The sequence below is a fragment of the Watersipora subatra genome, unplaced genomic scaffold (genome assembly GCF_963576615.1).
Source record: "Watersipora subatra unplaced genomic scaffold, tzWatSuba1.1 SCAFFOLD_72, whole genome shotgun sequence".
Lineage (NCBI taxonomy): Eukaryota > Metazoa > Bryozoa > Gymnolaemata > Cheilostomatida > Watersiporidae > Watersipora > Watersipora subatra.
The window spans coordinates 239,446-246,144 of NW_027045430.1; positions in this window are offsets into that span (position 1 = coordinate 239,446).

The window sequence follows — 6,699 nt, forward strand, 5'->3', positions numbered from 1 at the left end:
AATTTCAACCAAACATGCTAGAAATGCTCAAATTGCGCAAATAAGCCTACTGTAGGAATTTTACAAACGTCTGACAATACTGAAAAATGTAAAATTCCAATTTCAACCAAACATGCTAAAAATGCTCCAATTGAGCTAATTAGCTTATTGTGAGAATATTACAAACGTCTGACAAAACTGAAAAATGTAAATTTCCAATTTCAACCAAACATGCTAGAAATGCTCCAATTGAGCTAATTAGCTTATTGTGAGAATATTAAAAACGTCTGACAAAACTGAAAAATGTAAATTTCCAATTTCAACCACACATGCTAGAAATGCTCCAATTGAGCTAATTAGCTTATTGTGAGAATATTACAAACGTCTGACAAAACTGAAAAATGTAAATTTCCAATTTCAACCAAACATGCTAGAAATGCTCCAATTGAGCTAATTAGCTTATTGTGAGAATATTACAAACGTCTGACAAAACTGAAAAATGTAAATTTTCAATTTCAACCAAACATGCTAGAAATGCTCCAATTGAGCTAATTAGCTTATTGTGAGAATATTACAAACGTCTGACAACACTGAAAAATGTAAATTTCCAATTTCAACCAAACATGCTAGAAATGCTCCAATTGAGCTAATTAGCTTATTGTGAAAATATTACAAACGTCTGACAAACATGATAAATGTAAATTTCCAATTTCAACCAAACATGCTAGAAATGCTCCAATTGAGCTAATTAGCTTATTGTGAGAATATTACAAACGTCTGACAAAACTGAAAAATGTAAAATTCCAATTTCAACCAAACATGCTAGAAATGCTCCAATTGAGCTAATTAGCTTATTGTGAGAATATTACAAACGTCTGACAACACTGAAAAATTCAAATTTCCAATTTCAACCAAACATGCTAGAAATGCTCCAATTGAGCTAATTAGCTTATTGTGAGAATATTGCAATTGTCTGACAAAAGTGAAAAATGTAAATTTCCAATTTCAACTAAACATGCTAGAAATGCTCCAATTGAGCTAATTAGCTTATTGTGAGAATATTACAAACGTCTGACAAAAGTGAAAAATGTAAATTTCCAATTTCAACCAAACATGCTAGAAATGCTCCAATTGAGCTAATTAGCTTATTGTGAGAATATTACAAACGTCTGACAAACATGATAAATATAAATTTCCAATTTCAACCAAACATGCTAGAAATGCTCCAATTGAGCTAATTAGCTTATTGTGAGAATATTACAAACGTCTGACAAAACTGAAAAATGTAAATTTCCAATTTCAACCAAACATGCTAGAAATGCTCAAATTGCGCAAAAAAGACTACTGTAGGAATTTTACAAACGTCTGACAAAACTGAAAAATGTAAATTTCCAATTTCAACCAAACACGCTAGAAATGCTCCAATTGAGCTAATTAGCTTATTGTGAGAATATTACAAACGTCTGACAAAACTGAAAAATGTAAATTTCCAATTTCAACCAAACATGCTAGAAATGCTCCAATTGAGCTAATTAGCTTATTGTGAGAATATTGCAATTGTCTGACAAAAGTGAAAAATGTAAATTTCCAATTTCAACCAAACATGCTAGAAATGCTCCAATTGAGCTAATTAGCTTATTGTGAGAATATTGCAATTGTCTGACAAAAGTGAAAAATGTAAATTTCCAATTTCAACCAAACATGCTAGAAATGCTCCAATTGAGCTAATTAGCTTATTGTGAGAATATTACAAACGTCTGACAAAACTGAAAAATGTAAAATTCCAATTTCAACCAAACATGCTAGAAATGCTCCAATTGAGCTAATTAGCTTATTGTGAGAATATTACAAACGTCTGACAAAAGTGAAAAATGTAAATTTCCAATTTCAACCAAACATGCTAGAAATGCTCCAATTGAGCTAATTAGCTTATTGTGAGAATATTGCAATTGTCTGACAAAACTGAAAAATGTAAAATTCCAATTTCAACCAAACATGCTAGAAATGCTCCAATTGAGCTAATTAGCTTATTGTGAGAATATTACAAACGTCTGACAAAAGTGAGAAATGTAAATTTCCAATTTCAACCAAACATGATAGAAATGCTCCAATTGAGCTAATTAGCTTATTGTGAGAATATTGCAATTGACTGACAAAAGTGAAAAATGTAAATTTCCAATTTCAACTAAACATGCTAGAAATGCTCCAATTGAGCTAATTAGCTTATTGTGAGAATATTACAAACGTCTGACAAAAGTGAAAAATGTAAATTTCCAATTTCAACCAAACATGCTAGAAATGCTCCAATTGAGCTAATTAGCTTATTGTGAGAATATTACAAACGTCTGACAAACATGATAAATATAAATTTCCAATTTCAACCAAACATGCTAGAAATGCTCCAATTGAGCTAATTAGCTTATTGTGAGAATATTACAAACGTCTGACAAAACTGAAAAATGTAAATTTCCAATTTCAACCAAACATGCTAGAAATGCTCAAATTGCGCAAAAAAGACTACTGTAGGAATTTTACAAACGTCTGACAAAACTGAAAAATGTAAATTTCCAATTTCAACCAAACACGCTAGAAATGCTCCAATTGAGCTAATTAGCTTATTGTGAGAATATTACAAACGTCTGACAAAACTGAAAAATGTAAATTTCCAATTTCAACCAAACATGCTAGAAATGCTCCAATTGAGCTAATTAGCTTATTGTGAGAATATTGCAATTGTCTGACAAAAGTGAAAAATGTAAATTTCCAATTTCAACCAAACATGCTAGAAATGCTCCAATTGAGCTAATTAGCTTATTGTGAGAATATTGCAATTGTCTGACAAAAGTGAAAAATGTAAATTTCCAATTTCAACCAAACATGCTAGAAATGCTCCAATTGAGCTAATTAGCTTATTGTGAGAATATTACAAACGTCTGACAAAACTGAAAAATGTAAAATTCCAATTTCAACCAAACATGCTAGAAATGCTCCAATTGAGCTAATTAGCTTATTGTGAGAATATTACAAACGTCTGACAAAAGTGAAAAATGTAAATTTCCAATTTCAACCAAACATGCTAGAAATGCTCCAATTGAGCTAATTAGCTTATTGTGAGAATATTGCAATTGTCTGACAAAACTGAAAAATGTAAAATTCCAATTTCAACCAAACATGCTAGAAATGCTCCAATTGAGCTAATTAGCTTATTGTGAGAATATTACAAACGTCTGACAAAAGTGAGAAATGTAAATTTCCAATTTCAACCAAACATGATAGAAATGCTCCAATTGAGCTAATTAGCTTATTGTGAGAATATTGCAATTGACTGACAAAAGTGAAAAATGTAAATTTCCAATTTCAACCAAACATGCTAGAAATGCTCCAATTGAGCTAATTAGCTTATTGTGAGAATATTACAAACGTCTGACAAAAGTGAAAAATGTAAATTTCCAATTTCAACCAAACATGCTAGAAATGCTCCAATTGAGCTAATTAGCTTATTGTGAGAATATTACAAACGTCTGACAAAACTGAAAAATGTAAATTTTCAGTTTCAACCAAACATCCTAGAAATGCTCCAATTGAGCTAATTAGCTTATTGTGAGAATATTACAAACGTCTGACAACACTGAAAAATGTAAATTTCAAATTTCAACCAAACATGCTAGAAATGCTCCAATTGAGCTAATTAGCTTATTGTGAAAATATTACAAACGTCTGACAAAACTAAAAAATGTAAATTTCCAATTTCAACCAAACATGCTAGAAATGCTCCAATTGAGCTAATTAGCTTATTGTGAGAATATTACAAACGTCTGACAACACTGAAAAATTCAAATTTCCAATTTCAACCAAACATGCTAGAAATGCTCCAATTGAGCTAATTAGCTTATTGTGAGAATATTGCAATTGTCTGACAAAAGTGAAAAATGTAAATTTCCAATTTCAACCAAACATGCTAGAAATGCTCCAATTGAGCTAATTAGCTTATTGTGAGAATATTACAAACGTCTGACAAAACTGAAAAATGTAAATTTCCAATTTCAACCAAACATGCTAGAAATGCTCCAATTGAGCTAATTAGCTTATTGTGATAATATTACAAACGTCTGACAAACATGATAAATATAAATTTCCAATTTCAACCAAACATGCTAGAAATGCTCTAATTGAGCTAATTAGCTTATTGTGAGAATATGACAAACGTCTGACAAAACTGAAAAATGTAAATTTCCAATTTCAACCAAACATGCTAGAAATGCTCCAATTGAGCTAATTAGCTTATTGTGAGAATATTACAAACGTCTGACAAACATGATAAATATAAATTTCCAATTTCAACCAAACATGCTAGAAATGCTCTAATTGAGCTAATTAGCTTATTGTGAGAATATTACAAACGTCTGACAAAACTGAAAAATGTAAATTTCCAATTTCAACCAAACATGCTAAAAATGCTCAAATTGTGCAAATAAGCCTACTGTAGGAATTTTACAAACGTCTGACAAAACTGAAAAATGTAAATTTCCAATTTCAACCAAACATGCTAGAAATGCTCCAATTGAGCTAATTAGCTTATTGTGAGAATATTACAAACGTCTGACATAACTGAAAAATGTAAAATTCCAATTTCAACCAAACATGCTAGAAATGCTCCAATTGAGCTAATTAGCTAATTGTGAGAATATTGCAATTGTTTGACAAAAGTGAAAAATGTAAATTTCCAATTTCAACCAAACATGCTAGAAATGCTCCAATTGAGCTAATTAGCTTATTGTGAGAATATTAAAAACGTCTGACAAAACTGAAAAATGTAATTTTCCAATTTCAACCAAACATGCTAGAAATGCTCCAATTGAGCTAATTAGCTTATTGTGAGAATATTACAAACGTCTGACAAAACTGAAAAATGTAAATTTCCAATTTCAACCAAACATGCTAGAAATGCTCCAATTGAGCTAATTAGCTTATTGTGAGAATATTGCAATTGTCTGACAAAACTGAAAAATGTAAATTTCCATTTTTAACCAAACATGCTAGAAATGCTCCAATTGAGCTAATTAGCTTATTGTGAGAATATTACAAACGTCTGACAACACTGAAAAATGTAAATTTCCAATTTCAACCAAACATGCTAGAAATGCTCCAATTGAGCTAATTAGCTTATTGTGAGAATATTGCAATTGTCTGACAAAAGTGAAAAATGTAAATTTCCAATTTCAACCAAACATGCTAGAAATGCTCTAATTGAGCTAATTAGCTTATTGTGAGAATATTGCAATTGTTTGACAAAAGTGAAAAATGTAAATTTCCAATTTCAACCAAACATGCTAGAAATGCTCCAATTGAGCTAATTAGCTTATTGTGAGAATATTAAAAACGTCTGACAAAACTGAAAAATGTAATTTTCCAATTTCAACCAAACATGCTAGAAATGCTCCAATTGAGCTAATTAGCTTATTGTGAGAATATTACAAACGTCTGACAAAACTGAAAAATGTAAATTTCCAATTTCAACCAAACATGCTAGAAATGCTCCAATTGAGCTAATTAGCTCATTGTGAGAATATTGCAATTGTCTGACAAAAGTGAAAAATGTAAATTTCCATTTTTAACCAAACATGCTAGAAATGCTCCAATTGAGCTAATTAGCTTATTGTGAGAATATTACAAACGTCTGACAACACTGAAAAATGTAAATTTCCAATTTCAACCAAACATGCTAGAAATGCTCTAATTGAGCTACTTAGCTTATTGTGAGAATATTACAAACGTCTGACAAAACTGAAAAATGTAAATTTCCAATTTCAACCAAACATGCTAGAAATGTTCCAATTGAGCTAATTAGCTTATTGTGAGAATATTACATACGTCTGACAACACTGAAAAATTCAAATTTCCAATTTCAACCAAACATGCTAGAAATGCTCCAATTGAGCTAATTAGCTTATTGTGAGAATATTGCAATTGTCTGACAAAAGTGAAAAATGTAAATTTCCAATTTCAACCAAACATGCTAGAAATGCTCCAATTGAGCTAATTAGCTTATTGTGAGAATATTACAAACGTCTGACAAAAGTGAAAAATGAAAATTTCCAATTTCAACCAAACATGCTAGAAATGCTCCAATTGAGCTAATTAGCTTATTGTGAGAATATTGCAATTGTCTGACAAAAGTGAAAAATGTAAATTTCCAATTTCAACCACACATGCTAGAAATGCTCCAATTGAGCTAATTAGCTTATTGTGAGAATATTAAAAACGTCTGACAAAACTGAAAAATGTAAATTTCCAATTTCAACCAAACATGCTAGAAATGCTCAAATTGCGCAAATAAGCCTATTGTAGGAATTTTACAAACGTCTGACAAATCTGAAAAATGTAAATTTCCAATTTCAACCAAACATGCTAGAAATGCTCCAATTGAGCTAATTAGCTTATTGTGAGAATATTACAAATGTCTGACAACACTGAAAAATGTAAATTTCCAATTTCAACCACACATGCTAGAAATGCTCCAATTGAGCTAATTAGCTTATTGTGAGAATATTAAAAACGTCTGACAAAACTGAAAAATGTAAATTTCCAATTTCAACCAAACATGCTAGAAATGCTTAAATTGCGCAAATAAGCCTACTGTAGGAATTTTACAAACGTCTGACAAAACTGAAAAATGTAAATTTCCAATTTCAACCAAACATGCTAGAAATGCTCCAATTG